This window comes from Spinacia oleracea, chromosome 5 (assembly GCF_020520425.1).
Source record: "Spinacia oleracea cultivar Varoflay chromosome 5, BTI_SOV_V1, whole genome shotgun sequence".
Classification (NCBI taxonomy): domain Eukaryota; kingdom Viridiplantae; phylum Streptophyta; class Magnoliopsida; order Caryophyllales; family Amaranthaceae; genus Spinacia; species Spinacia oleracea.
In genome coordinates, this window is record NC_079491.1 from 53,901,185 (window position 1) to 53,920,347 (window position 19,163).

General features: G+C 40.5%; 1 long non-coding RNA gene across 2 annotated transcripts; it reads right to left on the reverse strand.

The window, feature by feature from the left end:
• Nucleotides 1-3,398: 3,398 nt before the first annotated feature.
• On the reverse strand, nt 3,399-6,913 carry LOC110789053 (uncharacterized). 2 transcript variants are annotated; one of them, XR_008920959.1, is made up of 3 exons: nt 6,236-6,891; nt 5,687-5,788; nt 3,399-3,598 (listed from the first exon to the last, which is right to left on the reverse strand). It is a non-coding gene; the product is annotated as an uncharacterized lncRNA (long non-coding RNA). The 2 variants fall into 2 exon arrangements; XR_002533498.2 differs by having other exon boundaries at nt 5,687-6,913.
• Nucleotides 6,914-19,163: the final 12,250 nt, after the last annotated feature.

The following is a 19,163-nucleotide window of genomic DNA, read 5'->3' on the forward strand; positions in this document are numbered from 1 at the left end:
CCTTAAGTTCCAAACTTAAAAATTGAGTTAAAAGGTGCCATGCCAAAATAACACTTACTTGGATAACCTTTACATCAATCTTAGTAATAGTTTTCCGTCATAGCGAGGTGTTACTTATTGATTCTAAAGGGGTAAGGTACACAAATAATTGTGAGTACATGTTAGTTTTGGTGAAACTCAACGATATAAGTAAGGAGTCCTTTTATGTCGTAGCAAATTCGATAGGTTTACCTAATAAGTTCTTAGACGTACCTATCAACCAAGAGTAGTTTCTAGACTATTAGCAAAAGGCTTTTGCTTACCTAAAATATTTTAGAATTGAGTCAAAATACATAATGTGCTTAATTATTCAATGATTTAAGGATCTTGGAATCATTTTATTCACACCTGCCGGAACACATAACTTGAATTAAATTGCTTAATGAACATTAAATTATGCATGCATGCTAGAATTTGAGTTTATTAAGAGAAACTGTGAATGATTATTTATTTGTTTATTCTTTTTCTATTGTAGTTTTACTATGGCAAACAACAATCAAAACATAATCATGGGTTCTGAGCTTATGGTCAAGCTGAACCAAACGAATTTTCTTGAATGGGAAGCTAAGCTTGTTGAAATTGTCAGACTCAATGGACTTGAGTATGTACTGTTGCATCCCATGCCAAGCTACTATGCCAGAGACATGACCCCTGAAAGATTTTCCGCCTGGGATGCGGATCTCAAAAAGGTTATGAGTCCCATGTTGAACAATATCCCTGATGAATGGGGTAGAAGATTTGTAGCTTACGAACCTTTTATGCTCATTAAGACTATGAGGGATATTTGTCGTGGAAGCACGGAGGACAGGGACCTAAACATTTATGAGTTGATTGAATCAATGTTTTGTCTAAAGGTTAGTTCTCCTAACAGGTGTTATAGGATGGCACATGTTCAGCTCCTTCACTCTAAACAAAGGGTAGGCGTCCCACTAAGGTTCCATGTGGAGCTTATGCTTTCATATTTTGATTGCCTAAGTCTACTAGGAACACCAATAAGCGAAAGGATGGAAGTCTCTATCTTGCTCAATTCACTACACAGTGGGTTTGGTTGCTTCAACCAACTATACCTAAGTGAACCAAGAGAAGAAACAGTTGCAGAATTTGTTCACCTTGTCAGAAAGGGTGAGATAATACTCGACTGTGAAGCCAAAGATTTACTCAAGGATAAAGGGAGACCCTTCAAGAAAGGTGGAAAGTCCAAGGGCAATGCTAAAACAAAGCAGGACACGTCCACGTCAAGCTGTCTTTATTGTGAGGGAATAGGCCATTACAAAAGAGAATGTCCAAAGCTTAAGGAAGATCGGAAGAACGGAACAGTCGTTCCATCTTCAGGTATTTTCGTTATAGACTGTATACTTGCTAATTCAACTTCTTGGGTATTAGATACAGGTTGTGGCTCACACTTATGTTCCAATTCACAGGGACTAACAAGAAGTACAAGGTTAAGCAAGGGTGAAGTCGACCTACGAGTGGGAAATGGACCACGGATTGCTGTATTAGCTGTAGGAACTTATTATTTGTCGTTGCCCTCTGGGCTAGTTTTGGAACTGGAAGACTGTTTCCATGTTTCAAGTCTTACTAAAAATATCATTTCTGTTTCTTTCTTAGATGCTAAGGGATTTTCCTTTTTTAATAAAAGAAAATAGTTGTTCGTTTTATTTTAAAGAGATGTTTTATGGATCTGCTAGATTAGTCAATGGACTTTATTTACTAGATCACGACAAACAAGTTTATAACATAAATACCAAAAAGGATGATTCAGATCTCACCTATCTGTGGCATTGTCGATTAGGCCATATTAACTTGAAACGCATAGAAAGACTTCAAAAGGAAGGAATTCTAGAACCATTTGACTTAGAGGATTATGGTAAGTGCGAATCATGTTTACTTGGAAAAATGACAAAGCAACCTTTCTCTAAAGTTGGAGAAAGAGCAACTGAACTATTGGGTTTAATCCATACAGATGTATGTGGACCAATTAGTATAAATGCTAGAGGTGGTTTCAGCTACTTTATCACTTTCGCTGATGACTTTAGTAGACATGGTTATGTCTACCTAATGAAGCATAAGTCTGAATCCTTTGACAAATTCAAGGAACTTCAGAGTGAAGTAGAGAATCAATTAGGCAAGAAGATTAAGGCACTGCGGTCTGACAGAGGCGGTGAATATCTGAGCTATGAATTTGATGACCATCTGAAAGAATGTGGAATTCTATCAGAATTGACTCCTCCTGGAACACCACAATGGAACGGTGTGTCGGAATGGAGGAACAGAACTGCTAGACATGGTTAGATCAATGATGGGTCAGGCCGAACTTCCAATAGAATTTTGGGGACATGCACTAAATACAGCTGCACTCACTATAAATAGAGCTCCGTCTAAAGCTGTTGAAAAGACTCCATATGAGTTATGGTTTGGAAAGCCTCCAAAAGTGTCTTTTCTTAAGATTTGGGGATGTGAAGTGATACGTCAAACGATTAATTTCATACAAACTTCATCCAAAATATGACAAATGTATCCTTGTGGGCTACCAAAGGAAACAAAGGGGTATTACTTCTACAATACATATGAGACTAAGGTGTTTGTTACTCGAGATGGTATCTTTTTGGAAAAGGATCACATTTCCAAAATGACAAGTGGGAGAAAAGTAGACCTCGAAGAAATTCGAGTCGAACAACAAACTCTAGAGAATGCTCAAGATGACATTCAGGATGAAACTTAGAGATCTTTGGAAGAATCTGGTGAGAACCATGGACCATCTAGAAATGTAACCCCGCGTAGATCGCAAAGATATAGATCTCAACCGGAAAGGTACTTAGGTATTTTGACGAACGAGAGCTATGACGTTCTATTACTTGAAAGTGATGAACCTGCGACTTACAAACAAGCTATGACGAGCCCTAGCTCCAAGCAATGGCAAGAAGCCATGCAGTCTGAATTAGACTCCATGTTTGAAAACCAAGTTTGGGATTTGGTCGATTTGCCAGATGGCTACCAAGCCATAGGAAGCAAATGTGTAATAGCCCGCCCTTAACGAGCTGGTTGCAAAATCAAATTAACCCTGCTAAACATATTTTACTTCTCAAGAAACTTCAAAAATAAAGTCTCAGGCTTATTCTGTCTTAAAGACGCTCGTTAACTTTAAGCTTATAATTATAATAAATAAATCGGCAGCACCTCCCCTAAATATGGACAACCTAAAATATGATTTAGGAAATTACGTTACCTGCTTCAATTACATCATTCCAACATATAATATTTCCCAAAACATTCACAGGGGTAACATTAACATCCCAAACTTAGTGAGCTATTTCGAGGCACACTTAACCTTTAACCAACAAACTTAACTTAACTACAACTCCAACACGAATATATAATTCATATAATAAACCAAAAGCTTTATGAAGAAATTATACAGCCTATTAACAACTCAAAAAAAAAATTAATTACATTTGGCGAATCTGTAATCCAACCTTGGACATAGAAGGCCCCTAGTGAACTCTACGAACCTTGAACCTGTACTGAGACTCGACTCTTGCTACCTGCAAAATATTTGACTCTGTCCCCACCGGGACAGGTTCAGAGAACAAAGTCAGCGGAAATCTGAGTACACATTATCCAACCTGAAATGCATTTGATAGGTGGTTCAAATAGCTTAAGTTTTTGTTTTTATGTTTTGTTTTGGAAATCACTTTACACTTGTTCAAATCACATTACTTAGAAAACATTGTTTGACAAAAGCATCAAAATTCCTTTGAAATTTGTTTCACAATTTCACGAAGCCATTATCCTTCAATCAATAGTTTAGTTCACGAAAGATCCATATATCATAATCTCCTCACATAACTTCCAAATTCACAATTCATCAAAAGTTAGTCTCGTGACTTATAACTCATCATGACCGACTGACTCTAAACTATGGGGGTCGTCACCCTCCTACTAACCAATATGCTTGCAAGTCTAATCAGGACGGCAGCTGCAAATATCGAACTTGCCTGCAAGACGGAAGCTACGAGAATTTTAACTCGCCTGCAAGACGGCAGCTACGAGCATTTCACTCGCCTGCAAGACGGCAGCTACGAGCATTTCACTCGCTTGCAAGACGGCAGCTACGAACATTTCACTCGCCTGCAAGACGGCAGCTACGAGTATTTCACTCGCCTGCAAATAAGATGCTTATCACTAACGCATGTGAGCATCACGCCACACATACACAGCTAATTTCCCATTCATAATTACTTTGATGCTAATCTATATAATTTCGTTCTCAAAACTTAAGTTTATCCCCTCAATCATGTATCAGCTTCTTTCTCAATTCTACATATCTTGTCATAATCGCCTTTGATTCAATTAATTGAATTCATGAATTTTTTTTACCATACACATAGACAATACCCACAAGTGTTACCTTGAGTTAGACTCATTAGATATTTCTCTATATTTACCATTCGTCAACTTATGAAAAACTGAACTCCAAATATTAAAACAATTCTATGTTCGAGTTTAATGTAACTCCTAACCTAGCTTGCTAGTATATATTATTTCACAATAACAAAAATACCATTACCTTCTAATGATTAATTATATTGTAATATGATTCAATGCTATAGTACTCAAACTGCAATCATTATCTATTCCTAGTTATTAAGTTTAACTAGGTGAGCTTAGTGTGCCTGAAATGAGATTTATGAAACATTTGATTAATTCTTTGTATTAAAACAATTGTTGAATAAGGAAATAACTATTAGTTTCTTTTATAATTATTATTTTCATAAACGTCTTAGTTTAGTTGGGAATTCAAAATGTTCCAATGTTCTTTATAACAAAAATCAATTTTTTTAGAAAGTCTTCTAACATCATTATGTCAAAAACTCGTTTTGTGACACTTAATTGAAAGCACTATCCTCATTTGTAAAAATCACTTTCTTTAAGAAAACACGCGCATAACAGATTACACTTAATTATAGCTATATTAATTTAAGATCTTTATAGTTATTCAAAATTAGTTTAACTCATAATCCACAATTTTACGAAAAGAAAAACGTTCTAAGAAATTCAAAGAGAATATAATTTAATAAAATTATAAATATATTTCCTTGAAGATCAACTCTTTCAAGATCATTTTCAATCATGCCTTAGATTATTCTAAATTTTACAATAAAGTTTATCATTCAACCCTCAATACCTTAGGGACTCGAGTTAGATTACTCCCATTACGGACATTCCTAATCAATTATGCCCTCAATTTATGATTAACCCCTTATTTACGACCCTTTTGAATCATTCACATATCTCATATTTTACCATAACTTGATTAACACAATTATCTGCTCACAAAACCTTTCAACAAAACCATTCCTCACTTGAATTCCCATTCGGCACAAATAATCATTCAAAAGAATAAAGATTCTTAAAACATTCAGTCCAATTTGCAAAGCATAATCAATTCGGAATACACAATTCAATTTTCAAAACGCAATTCAATTTGCAAAACTCAATTCAATTTGCAATCACACATTAATTTTCAAAGCACGGTTTAATTTGCAAGCACCATTCAGAATCCATACATACATATATTTACATATATTCATAGTACTTAAACACAAAATATAATTTCAAACATTGAAGTTGGTTGGACAATGTGTACCTCAACTCCTAAGCACCTTAGCTCCAATGATCCTCAGTCGGTCATCATTCTCCGCTTAACTTTATGACTCAAATCTTCTTAAACCATTCTCCATCAATTCACCTCAACAAGAAAGACTCAAAATAAATAAACTACTCACTCTAATCTATCTAGAACTTAATGAATTCTTTTTTGAAATCTTAATTGATTTTCGAAAAACTTAATTTAGAACTAACATAGTACATATTTTATTTTAAGAAAGCCGTATTGGATGGCTAATTATAATCCGTAATTGAAACATATAGTTCAACAATTAAATTATATATACTTGATGAATATTAATCGATCAAATTACCAAATTGGAAAATCTTAATTACATAGCTATTCAAAAACTTTCTCGAAACAAAATCTGAATTTCTCAACTACATTATCAAAACTTGTTTAATTCGATATTCAGAAAATCATTTCTATGAAATCAAACTAATAATCAATAACAAATTAAATTCTCATAACTTTATGGAAATGGATAAACTGAAAGATAGATAGAATAAAGTGTGGGTTGAGTTATACCCTTAACATAGAAGGCAGAATTAGCAACATGAGCTTTCAGATCAACAACAAAGTGACCACGAAGCAGCAGCAATAGCAGCCATGTCGCACCGCCCCACCACTAGCAGCTACGCCGCACCGCCGCAGTGGGGGAGCCTGGCGGAGAGCCACATAGATAACAGGGAAGAGCAAGTGGAGGGAGGGAGAAGAACAACAACATCAGACAACTAACAACCACCACGTATAGGGTGGGCATCACCACCACCAAAGCACGGCTCCGGCGGAGGAAGGGCGCACCGAACAAGAGGAGAGAGAGAAAACCAAAAAGAGAAAGTTAGGGTTTCGTTCAATTTGGGGGTTTTACTTGAATTCAATAAATTAGAGTTTAAGAAATTACCAATCAAGTAGTGTAGCAAGAATGGAGATCCTGAAACGCCACCGTCGGTGGCGGCAGCGACGCAGAGCACGAGGAGGAGGTAGAGCAAGGAAGGTGGCAGAAACAAATCAACACACATATTCAGCAACATCGACGAAGGAGAACGGAGTACGGTGGAGGCGCTGGTGGTGCGCGGCTCAGGAGAGAGAGAGAAGGGTGTTAGAGGTTGGGAGAGAGGGAGTGTCGGTGAGGAGAGAGAAGGCAAGTGAAGGAGATTGAGGAGAGGAGAAGGTTCCTGATTCATTTAACAATAAGAAAATCATTTAAACACTAGATTTTTACAAAACAAGCTTAAGTATAATTATCTTAATTATTTAAATAGACTTCTCATCAACTAACTTAACAATAATTTATTTAGGCAAAATAATTTAACAAAACATTATTCATTCTTAAAATAGAACCTTTAATTTCATAACTAATCCTTGAGTTTTTAATAGATAAATAAAAAGAACAATTTACTTCGGAGTATCAAAATCTCAAATCTTCAAACGTATTTTTTTTTTCCATAAACTATCTCGAGGCTGAACTCGGAAATCAATTCAAAGGCTAACTTAAATATAATATTGAAAATCTCAACTCCATTAACCAATTTATTAAAATTTCAAGATCTTGGTCTCAATTTAGGTTTAAGAAGGAATTCTAATAACATGTTTAAGACGATAAGATCATATTAAGAGCTGCTTAAAATCAGGGCTATTACACTATACCACCCTTAAAATAAGTTTCGTCCGCGAAACTTTAATTCATACAGCTTAAAATCATTTGAATAGAATTTTTTCATCTAAAGTCGATCTTCGAAATCATAGGATATCAAAAGGAATGACAAATCGGTTTAGATATTTCAAATCAAAACTTAAAACCACAAAGACAACACTAGATAGAAAGACTCGGTAGCTCTGGATGGATTGGAGTTGAATGGGTTACTTAATATGTGAATTAACAATGGGATTGAGGATAGAAATACTTGATCATAATATAGAGAAGAATTAGAGTAGACCTATACAGAAATGAATTCTATGCCATCTTCACGATCAAAATTTGTCAAAGGAGTAGAATTGTTGGCGCTTTGAATAAATCAAATGGAAAGAAGTCACTAAAGGAATAAAGGAGCCACGTAGAGATACTAAGATTGAAATCGGACATATGGAAGAAACACAATTATTATTAAGAATACTTTAATGTAAAAGAATTTATATAAAATTTCAACCACATCTCCTTTAAACGGTTTTTTTTTATTTCAAATGTTCAAATAGGAATCTTAGAGTAACTGTTAAGATAATATGGAGTTTGTAATAGACTCACACACAAGGACCAACACTTCATTATACTATTTCCCAAATAGAATATTCACATTGTACCTTCACGACCTTAATTTCCCTAAACTCGATGCTTATATACTTGACTTTCAATACTAATGGTTCAAATAACACCTAACGGACTCAGAAATAAATATCTAGTAAAGAAACAATTAAACAAGTAAACGAATCAAAACTCTAATCCTCGATCATGATCCCAATTCATTACTAATATCTAACTCACACTATAATTTAAATCCTAAATCCTCAGTATTTCTTATCATAACACCAAATGAATTCGTGAAGGCTTCCGTAATACATACTTTTCAAGATAATAATTCATTCTCAGTCCTTAAACCTTCCACAACCAATTCATAGACCAAAATTATCATTTCCAGCCTCATTTTCCATTACCCAATTGCTAACAACAATTCCTCAAATTACATTTCATACTCTTAGTGGAATATCTCGAGATCCTTGAATCAACATCCTTAGGTTAGAAATTCCAAAACATGACTTCTCTTAGTTATAGTAACTCTTGAACCATTAATCTACATTTCCCACATCCTTTTATATTTCTATCACAATAATCTAATTACTAACTTTCCTCCTAATTCTCCATACATGTTATCTTGCTATCACCTAACTTAATTTCCTATGTTGAACTTTCTATGACCCGGTTTATATACTTTTAAACTCCCAATTTAAGTTCCGGTATCTAACTCAATTACATATAAGCTCTACCATAATGTAGTATCTCATTTTACGACATCGATACTGTCGACGAACTCAATGAAGCATCACTGGTCAGGATGACGTCCTACCAACAAGAAGTCGCGAGTAGTTACAACAAGAATGTGAGAGTTCGAGTATTTCAGCAAGGAGATTGGGTTCTGCGCAAAGTCTTTCCAAACAAGAAGGATCCTCGACAAGGCAAGTTGGCTCCGACATGGGAAGGTCCTTATCAAATTATAAGAAGAACAGGTCATGACGCATACGAGTTGGTTGATAGAGGCGGTACATCTATCCCAAGGAGCTGGAACGCAACACACTTGAAACTGTACCATTTCTGAACACTTGGAATCTATTGTTTTTCTAGTTTTTCCTAACACACAGGAACACTGGTGTCCATCGCCATCATGGTGATGGCATGACGTATTACGAACCCGGGAACATCTCGGACGCCACCATGGTAAAACACAAACTGCAAAGACGAACGAAATAAGTTAAGTCCTTTATCTCTGTCTCTTTTACTTTTTTCAATCATATTTTTTCTTATTATCATTATTGACTTAGGCATCGGAGGGCTGTTGGCTCCACCAACGGTCAACCTTCACGCCATTATCTCGTTTTGCAGCATCTCGCCGACAGGCTGGAGGCGTCGCCAAAGTCAAACTCGAGGTACGTGCACCACCTGCAAAACAAACACAAACCCAAACGCATTTTTTCCAAACACAAGTAGTCCACACAAAGCAAAAAATTAAAAGTCCACAAATATTTACATGACTTGTCCCCTTGGACAAGCCCAAAACACACAAAGAGTTGCCGCCATTAAGACGAAACACAGCCCCAATATTTTTTCGACCTTTTCAAAGGCCAAACACAAAACATTGTTTAAACGAACCATTGTTTAAAACACAACTGAAAATTTTAAATTTTTAAGGAGGGGGGACAGAGCTACTCCTGAGGGTCTGCTGGACCTGCATTGTCCCCTTGTTCGCCATCGCCTGGTGCCGCCAGCGTCTCGGCATTGGGGCTGGTTGCTGTTGCACCCTCCTCAACGTCTTCCTCATCGCTCACGGCACCAGGGGGATATAGTCCTCGGGGAATGCAGCGTTGAACTGAGCAATGTCTTCTTCAGGAGTCCAGTTCACATGTTTCCCCGCCTTGAAGTCTTCCATCATCTCATCTTTCATCTTCCAAGTGTAGTAGCCAGCACACTCGAAAATCCTCGCCTTGACTTTGGAAAGAGACGTCTTCAGCTCGTCGACCTCAGCAGCCAACGTCTCCTTCTCGGCATTCAACGTTGCAATCTCAGCAGCCCCGTTTTCTTGTTCCACCTGCAGCATCTCGGCTCTGGCCGCCGCCTCCTTAGCCACGCCGCCAAGTCGGCCAACTTCCTGCTACGCTTTCTTCATGTCGTTTTTCATTTTTACTATTTGATCCACTAACATTATGACATGATGGCGTGTAGCCAAAGCAGATTGCAGGGCCTATGTTAACAGGAAAAGAAAAGGAATTCTAAGCCATTTAATGACGACTCAAGGACGACATGCAATAAAAAATAAAATAAACAAAGTAGGTCATACCATCCAATCATCCGAGACGCTCTCGACAGTTGCAGCAACTGGGGACAGGGACTCTTGACGCTCTCGGCTGGCCGGCATCCATAGGCGGTCAACCTCTGGCCAAAGCTGGACTCGTGGAGCATTTGCCGACCCGTAGTCGTCAAGAAATTCCACTGTGAGAATCCTCTTCCGAGAAGGAGGCGACAACTTGAACTCAGCAGGTATGGATGACCCGGTCTCCCCAGTCACGGTAGCATCGATGGAAGCCTTTGGCGGCCTCGAAGGTGATACCACAGTGATGGGTTTAGGTCGAGACACACTCCCCAGTGCCTCCAACCTTTTCCTCAGCAGCGCATCCGCAGAAGGAGCTTTTCCAGAGCATGTCGACAGGCCAGTTCCTGTGCGAAACATTTTGACGACACAATCTCGTCACAACAGTTGTAATTCATTTTTGTTTTGAACGGCGACGAACCCAAAGTTGTAAACTAACCCTAACCCATGTTTACCTGTTGATGTCGACTTGTTTGCAGGCTCAGAAATTTCTTCCACTTGAGAAAGTTTCTCACAATCGAACCTGATGCCAATGAAAGCCTTGTCCTTTAAAGGAACTCCCAAGAGTACGGTCGACTCCAAAAGTGTCGAATGATGCACCTACAAAAACAAACAAGTGAGACAAAGTCAAATCAAGAAGCCCAAAAAACACAAAAGCAACAATTAATACCTCTAGCCATCCATTCCCCCGTCAAGAAGTCGGAGTCGGGCCCTAAACTAGCCAACTCCACCAAAAAGAACTGACCCATCCATCCGCGGTCGTTCGACTTGTCCGCACCAAGGAGAGCCTCTCTTTCATCCTTGACATGCAGCAAATACCTACCAGCCCCATAGTTCTAGACCTTCTAAGTATAAACCAGGTCTTCAATCCGGAACTCCATGTCCAATTGACTGGCCAGGTGGTCAACTAGATGCATTACTTGGCAGACTTGCGGCACTAATTGCGCCGGCGGCACCGCCAGAGCCTTCAAATCCCCCCTTACCAGCGGCGTGAAAGGGTAAGTGTACCCGATCCTGAAGGGATACTCATAAAAGCACACCCAACCGTCCGATACCCAATCGGCCCGTTCGTCGGGCTGCGACAACCGAATTACCGCCGACGGAGGGAAGCCACACTCTTCCCTGAGCACCGCCACATCTTGTTTCCCCAAGTGGCCGGCCGAGCATTCTTCTTGTCCAGTGTGTGGGTAGGGCTGAAAATCGGACCTTCGTCCAGATCGCACTCCACAACTACCTTCTTGTTCTTTGCGCGGGTGGATTTCGTCCCCATCCTTTGCGACATGGAAGAAATTTTTTAAAAAAAAGAAAGAAGGGAAGAAGATGGAAGGGGAAGCAGTTACTTGAGAAAGGGAGAGAGAGAGGCGCCGGTTGTTTTTTCTGGGAAAGAGAAGAGAGAGAATGAAGAAGTGTGTGGAAGTGGTTAAGCGGGCAGGCGTATTTATGGGCGCAGGTCGGCGGTTGGTCCCTCCAAGAAATCATCATTGCATTAACGCCGTCAGTGTTGGGAGGATTAAGAGGTAGTTTCCACCCTTTTCTCGTAAAACCCATTTCTCCTTTTAAACTTCCTGGAATAAATTCAAAATGGGTTTTGGGGACAACTATTAGGGGGGAAAATACCCTCTTGGTGACGTGGGCAGATGTGACGAATGGAGCCTACGTGGCTGCCAGCGAGGCGTGTTGTAGTGTCCTTTGAACTTGTTCTCAACGGCTGGAAGCAGCGCAGCAGTTACAAGCCGTTAATGAGCAAACCACCATTACTCATTTAATGCCTAATTATGTATAATTAAGTGTGAACGTTACATTCTTATTACGAAAAGCCTATAAAATGGCTTAGCTATGTCAGTTTGTATATACGAAATATTAAGCAATAATAACACTCTCATTCCACGCTCTTGCAACTTTCTCTCGTTACTCTAAATTATCTTGCTCAATCGATTGTTAGCACCATCATCAAGGCAAGTTCGTCTCTAAGTAGAATTTGCCCAAAACATCCACCGCCCTCTTTTATGGTTCCGAGTACACACTCTTTAGTGTTTCGGACAACAAAGTACAACCTCCATTATTCAAGATTCCAAAGCCGCAAGCCGCGCAATTTCAAGCAGTCCGGATCAACGCTTCGGGCAGATTTCGGTTCATTTTATAAAAAATTCAAGCATTCTAGTCCTAGATCGGCGTTGTAGGCACCTACTTTTGTCCCCATTCCCGAAAGGGAAGGTTCGATGATGAGAACATAATTCTCCACTTGGCAACGCATCTCCTATAAAATAACGAATCTCGATCACCCTTTTCATTTCACCTGAACCTGCTATTTATAGAAACCTGCTAAAAATAGTAACTGCCGTAACGGGTAATTGCTAAAAGTGGCAAGACATAAAAGATAGAAACCTGTCAGAATTAGGTGTTGCACTCCAACATAAATCCTAAAAGAGATAGAATTTGCAAGAGGAATCCTATTCTTAGCATAATTTGAAAATAAAGAGTTACGTATTAATTAAAATCCTAACGAGCCTAGAGTTCGTAACGGGCCCAGACGCATTCCGTCATAAAGTTAATACGCACTAAAAGACTCGGATAAATCTCAAAGACTCCGTATTCCACGAGTCCAAATCTGACAAGGAAATACGGCCCATACCCTATTTTCAACGCCTGGCTCTGGGCGTCGAAATCTTCGGCGCCCAGCCCTGGGCGCTGAAATTACCTGGGTACGTATTCTCTCCTAATTCTTCTTGGATTAGAGCTATAAAATTCTATCTTTCCACGAACTCTTCCCTATAAATACAGCCCCAAATTCGACGTGAAAAGGACACAACACACAATTTATATTCTGAGTATTGACTCCAACCCCTAAGCCTAAGCCTCACGCTGCGAAATTGATCCCGCGTTCTGTCGCAATCGATCCAAAAATCGAACAGAACGTATCCTGTCCCTTGTAGCTGAAGAATTAAGCCCGGAAACTTGAGATTCGTTAAATAAAAGGAGAAATAGCAAAGCCAAAGTGGTTAGTTTTCTGAGAACCGTGACGCACCTCTCAAGGGTGCGTCGTAATGTGTCCCTTCGCATGATTTAATCGCTTTCCTCGCCCTTTTATAAAACTGTTAAACTATTAAATCTGATTGTTCTATCACGCCCAATAAAGATAATATCTTGGGAAATTCAACTATCATGCTAGGTCCCTTAAATCAATCTAAACCAGATAATCACGATCGATCTAGTATTATGTGTTGCATATTGCTAAAATCAATTCAGATTAGTTTAATAGTTAACGCATGTCCCTTCAATTATTTATGCTGAGCTAGTAAGGATATCCTGCCTCTGGAGTTATCGAAGAGCGAGTACTCCTCTCGGTAGTTACAGTCCCCCGAACCCTCAATCTCTACCTTGCGGGTGTACGTTGAGAGATCCCCACACCAGGAATCACAAGGGAACCTATGGCCGTCGTGGTCAAACATAATTGCACTCCCTTTATGTCACGATAACCGGGTTTTGTCAGTTTTTCTCATTGTCGTTAAAAACTGAATGGCGACTTCTATATTACTAGTCAATTGGGTGTAAACTCACAGGAAATCCAATGACACTTGATTTGACAAAAAGAAACGTCACGCCCACGAGGGACGAGGTCACGCATTAGCCTCGTGCTTTTTCGACCCCCTCACAGTGGCGACTCCACTGGGGACAGTGAAGGAAATACTCATGCTCGTAGGTAATCAAAATAGCCGAAGGGTGAAACGATCCTACCCCGCGTTTATTTCCCCATCAAGTTGGGACGACCTGAAAATCAGCATATTAACGTGAACAGACAGAACCGCATAACGAATCTTGGCTCCGTTGGATGTTTCATCTCGGGAGTTGGGACTAAGGATACCCATCGCCAACCGGGGGGTGCATACGCTTCGAATGTTGTCCACTCGGCACTTTCTCTAGTAGTACACCCGTCCCAAACCCAATCGCTCGCCCACTAGGTCCCTCTCATCGGTGCATGCCCCCTTGGCTTACATCGTGATTGGCCTCTTGGGCGAAATTCGTCTGTTGAAGGCACTACCTTGACCGGGGCATGTGTTGGATCTGCGATAGAAGAGGTACCAAGCCGGCGCAAATACTACCCATAGAAGCCTATTATAAACTACATGACATATTATTATTTTGCCTCATGATGTAATGTTAGTTATGTGTCGCGAATTATGTGATTGTGTGTGACAAATAATGCTAGAAAACCAACGACCTTAAAAATTGCCCAAACATTCATGAATCAATTGGCCAAAGAGTTATACCAAAATACGTGTTCCGCAAACCCGAACGATCGCCGCAAAAATAAGCGACGCTCGGGATGGCCGTAACGAATCCCACAACGCTGCACAATGCGTAAAGGACGTTATTAGGCAAGCACGCAAAATCAAAGTCGCATATACAAAAAAAATATACGCGAATAGAATACGAGTACCAGCCAGGGACGCATTTTCAACGCCCCTGGCTGGGCGCCAATATTTCTCTCGCCCTTCGCTGGGCGCTGAAGTTGCTGCCTGGCCTTTTGGTCAGGCACAACAGCCTCGGCGCCCGCGCATAAAAAAATATGTAGCAAAAAAAACTTTTCGTAAAAAAAAATTGCTGCGAGGGCGTATGAAAAGGCACTCGATTCTAAAGCGCGACTAAAAAGAAGAGTAATAAATAACTCTTCGTGTCGTTATTAGGCCTCCTACGACGACAATGTTCGGCACCAAAACCGAGCATGCTAATAACATGTCCATCGAAGAATTGCGAGACCGGATGGTCCAAATGACCCAACTCATGAGCCAACTGAAAATGGAAAACGAAGCCTTAGCAGCCGCGCAAGCCAAAAATGACCTCGATAACGAGAAGAGTATTGAAAAAATGGTTCTACAGCAAACCATGGGGAGCAAGTACTTCTCCCTCGATCCTGAACCTTTTCTTGGCAAACTACCAGAAAAGTTTAGTTCATCTGACTTACCGAAATTCAAAGCCACGGACAACCCCCGTGATCATCTTTTGAGCTTCGTGAATGCCATGAACTTGAAAGGCGTGGACAAGTCCATGTATTTACCTGCCTTTCCTTTGTCCTTGGAACCTGTGCCGCTCAAATGGTACTACCACCAGGACCCTAAGCTCTTCCCCACTTGGGAGGACTTTGTCAATGTCTTCATCAAGCAATACTCGTCGAACATGGATTTTCAAGTCACCATGCGCGAGCTGGAAGTCCTCTTCCAAAAGAAAAATGAAGGTTTCACAACCTACTTTGCTAGATGGAGGGACCAAGAGGCCCAACTAATCAATAGGCCTCCCGAAACAGAATTGGTCCAAAAATTCATTGACGACCTGGACCCGGCTTACAGACAACACCTTAGGTACCTGGGCCTTGATACTTTCAAAAGAGTTTATGATGTGGGAATAAAGATCGAGGATGATCTCGCGAAAACAAAACAAAGCAAGCCCGCATACAAAAGTAACACCTACAACAGGGGCCACACATCCCAAGCCCAAGAAGTCCATGCCGTAGAGGAGACCCCCGCCCGGAGAAGCCCTGGAAGATGGGTCCGAGATCGAAAGTTTGCCCCACTCGGGTCGACTTTCGTACAAGCCTTCGAAAGACTAACCAATCAAGGAAAGTTGAGGCCTATAGGCCCCACCCGTGACCCTCCTGTCAAAAGTAAATATTGGGTCGAAGGTACTTACTGCAAATTCCATCAAGGCAATGGGCATGACACTGAAAACTACTGGAATCTAAAAAACACAATCCAGGACATGATAGAGGATGAAGTAATACCTCTCCCTAACGTTGGCAAACCCAACAACAACAAGAGCCCACTCGGCTCTTGTCACATCTCTCTCGACCAACCAGAAAATAAGAACTTTGACCCTACGGTGTACATTACACCTCAAGGTGCACCACTCGATGTGGTCCCTATGGATCGAATCGAGAGAGAAGTGTGCGGTGTGTGGGATGATGATGCTGAAGATGTCTACCTATCTCAAGTATCGGGCCAGGAACTCTTTACCGAAACTTGGCCCGGGTATTCTCTCATTGACACCACCCCTCAGGAGCCCGAAGTCGACAATCTCACCCGATCCGGAAGGATATACCAATCGGATATTCGCCCACCTCCCATGGACGATATCCCAGTCAGACAAACTCCTGAGAATGGACGGCACACCACCGCCGCAAAAGTCATTGAAAATCCTCTCTTGAAGCAACTAAAAAGAACTAAGGCCGAGATTACCATCTGGGATCTCATGTGTACTTCAAAGGAGCATCGCGAAAAACTTATTCGCTCACTCGACCTCATCTCAGTCCCTACGGACATCACACCTGACTCGTTGGTTAGCCACGTCACGAGAGATATTGAGGAAAAAGCAATAGTTTTTACTGAGAAAGACTTGCCCAAGGAAGGAGGCACCCACAATAAAACCCTCTATCTAGTGGTTGGATGCAAAGGACAAAACATCCCCCTAGCGCTCGTAGATAACGGTTCGGCAGTTAACGTTTGCCCATTGCGAACCGCCCATTGCTTGGGGCTAGGAAACGATGACTTCCAAACCTCCACGCAAGGAGTACGAGCTTATGATAACTCTCGAAGGCCTGTGTTGGGAAAAATCAACCTTACAATACAAACCGGGCCCGTGGCACGCACCACGGAGTTTCAAATAATCGACATCAAGCCCACTTTCAACCTCCTCTTGGGGCGCCCTTGGCTCCATGACTTAGGAGGTGTGGCCTCTACCTTGCACCAAATGGTTAAACTTAACCATAATGGGGTAATTCTGGAAATCCGCGCCCCTCCTCTCGACATCAGTTGTACTATGGTTGGAACGGCCGAAACTGCAGACGACCTTTACGGTTTTCAAATGGATGAAGCCATCCAGTTCATCGAGGACTATGATTCAGCATTCCTAGACCCGCGCGCATCCCGAGTCATCCCTAAAATGCTGTTCGCTCAAGGTTATTTCCCAGGAACCCCATTGGACATAAGGAAGAAGGAATGCACGTTCCATCCTCTACCCAACAAATCTACTCCCTTTGGCCTAGGCTATGAACCAACGGAGGAAGATATTGCTGACCGCTTGTCTAGGCTACGCCTTAACCCAGCTAAGGACAAACAAACCACCCTTCTTCCCCCGTATCAAAGAACTCTTAACGGAATATTCGTTCGGGAAGGAGAAGAACACCCATGATGTGATTTCCCTGAACCCTTCGTTCAGGATGGCTTGTTAAAACCAGAATTTGAAATTTTCCATGACTGCCACACCTTGGATGAGGCACATCACCTCACCAAGACCAAAACAGCTGAAATATTAGACAACCAGGCTATATGGACATTGTTTAACGAATCGAGGCCTATGGAGGACGAGACTGTGATGACTACCCTAGCTTTACAAGATGAAGGTTTCGATCCAACCCGGTTAATCTCTCCTGCATCAACACCAGAAGAGGCCGAGAACGGATGGGTGAAGACATGTCAGTGGGTCAACGCAAAGGGAATAGAATTCAAGATGAGTACCGGCGAAGGACCAAAGTTTTACGAGACTAAACCCAAGGCTTGAGCCATAGAGAGCACCTTAGTAAAGAAAAACGCCTAGTAGTTCTTTAGATTGATAGAAAAAAAATAATAATAAAGGCTTTAGATGGTCCTAAGACCACTTAGAATATAGGCAAATTTTATTTCAGCGAGTTTTCCTTACTTTCCAAATTAATAAAGGCGTAAGATTTCTCCTAAAAACTTTTATTCTAACACTAAATAAGCACCAACCGTACTTGCAAATACAAAAACAAAGAAATGGCCCACTCTAGGCCCAATAAGCAAGGCCCACTCGGTCTTGAATCGTGACATCGAACTCAATACCCGAAAACCCACAAAATGAACCACACTATCATATTGCCAAAACATAAGGGTCCAACCCATGCAACCCAAAAGAAGTCAAAAAAGAAAATCAAATCCAAACAATGCAAATGTTGCTCAAAAAAAATTCATAAAATAATAAACACCGCCCCCCACGTCAACGTGACCTCGGCCCACTCAAAAGCCTACACAAAGATCTTCATATCTTCCGCACACTAGCCCCATTCTCAAAACCGTTTCGAGTCATGAATAGAAAAAATTAATCCGGACAAAAATGCCTCTCACGCTAACAGTCAAAAAAGCCTCCGAAATAGCGTCAAAATTGATTCCAATACGAGTAAAAAAGTAAAACAAAAAAAAATAAAAAAAATAAAAAAAAGAAGAAAAAAAATAAACGCAAGAACATGTGAAGCAAAGCGTCGAAAAAAGACCGCCCAGAAATCTTTTTCAACGCCCAGGTCTGGGCGCCGAAATCTTTGACGCCCCAGCCTGCGCGTTGAAACTCTCTGCCTGCCAAATTTTGCCCAGAAGTGCTCGTCATTTTATCCGCACATAACGGAAAAATAACGAACACTTGGGGGGTACAGCACGTATTCAGATATGCGTACCGAAAAATAGCCATACAAAAAACAAAAAAACACATGGAATTTCATTTTTATGTGCAGATACAGGGCTTACGGCAAAAACAACAGATTAAAATAATGATGAAACTTCACTCATTTCACCGATCAAATAATATGTTTCCACCTCAGAGCATATCTATTAAATTCGGCATCCTAGAATTTATTCTAGCTAGAACTACGCGTGACCTGATTCTAAGTTAAAATTATTTAACAAAGATACGTAGGCAATCCTATTTGTGGATTCGGTCCAATCAAGTAAAATATATATACGTTGTGCAAAAGTGTTAGACATGAGCAAATATATAAAAAATGAAAAAAGAGGAGAAGCAAAAAATGAAAGTAAAAATAAAATACGCCTTTATTAAAAAATGAGAAGAAGGAAAACAAAAGTGCTAAGGAATGAAAAACG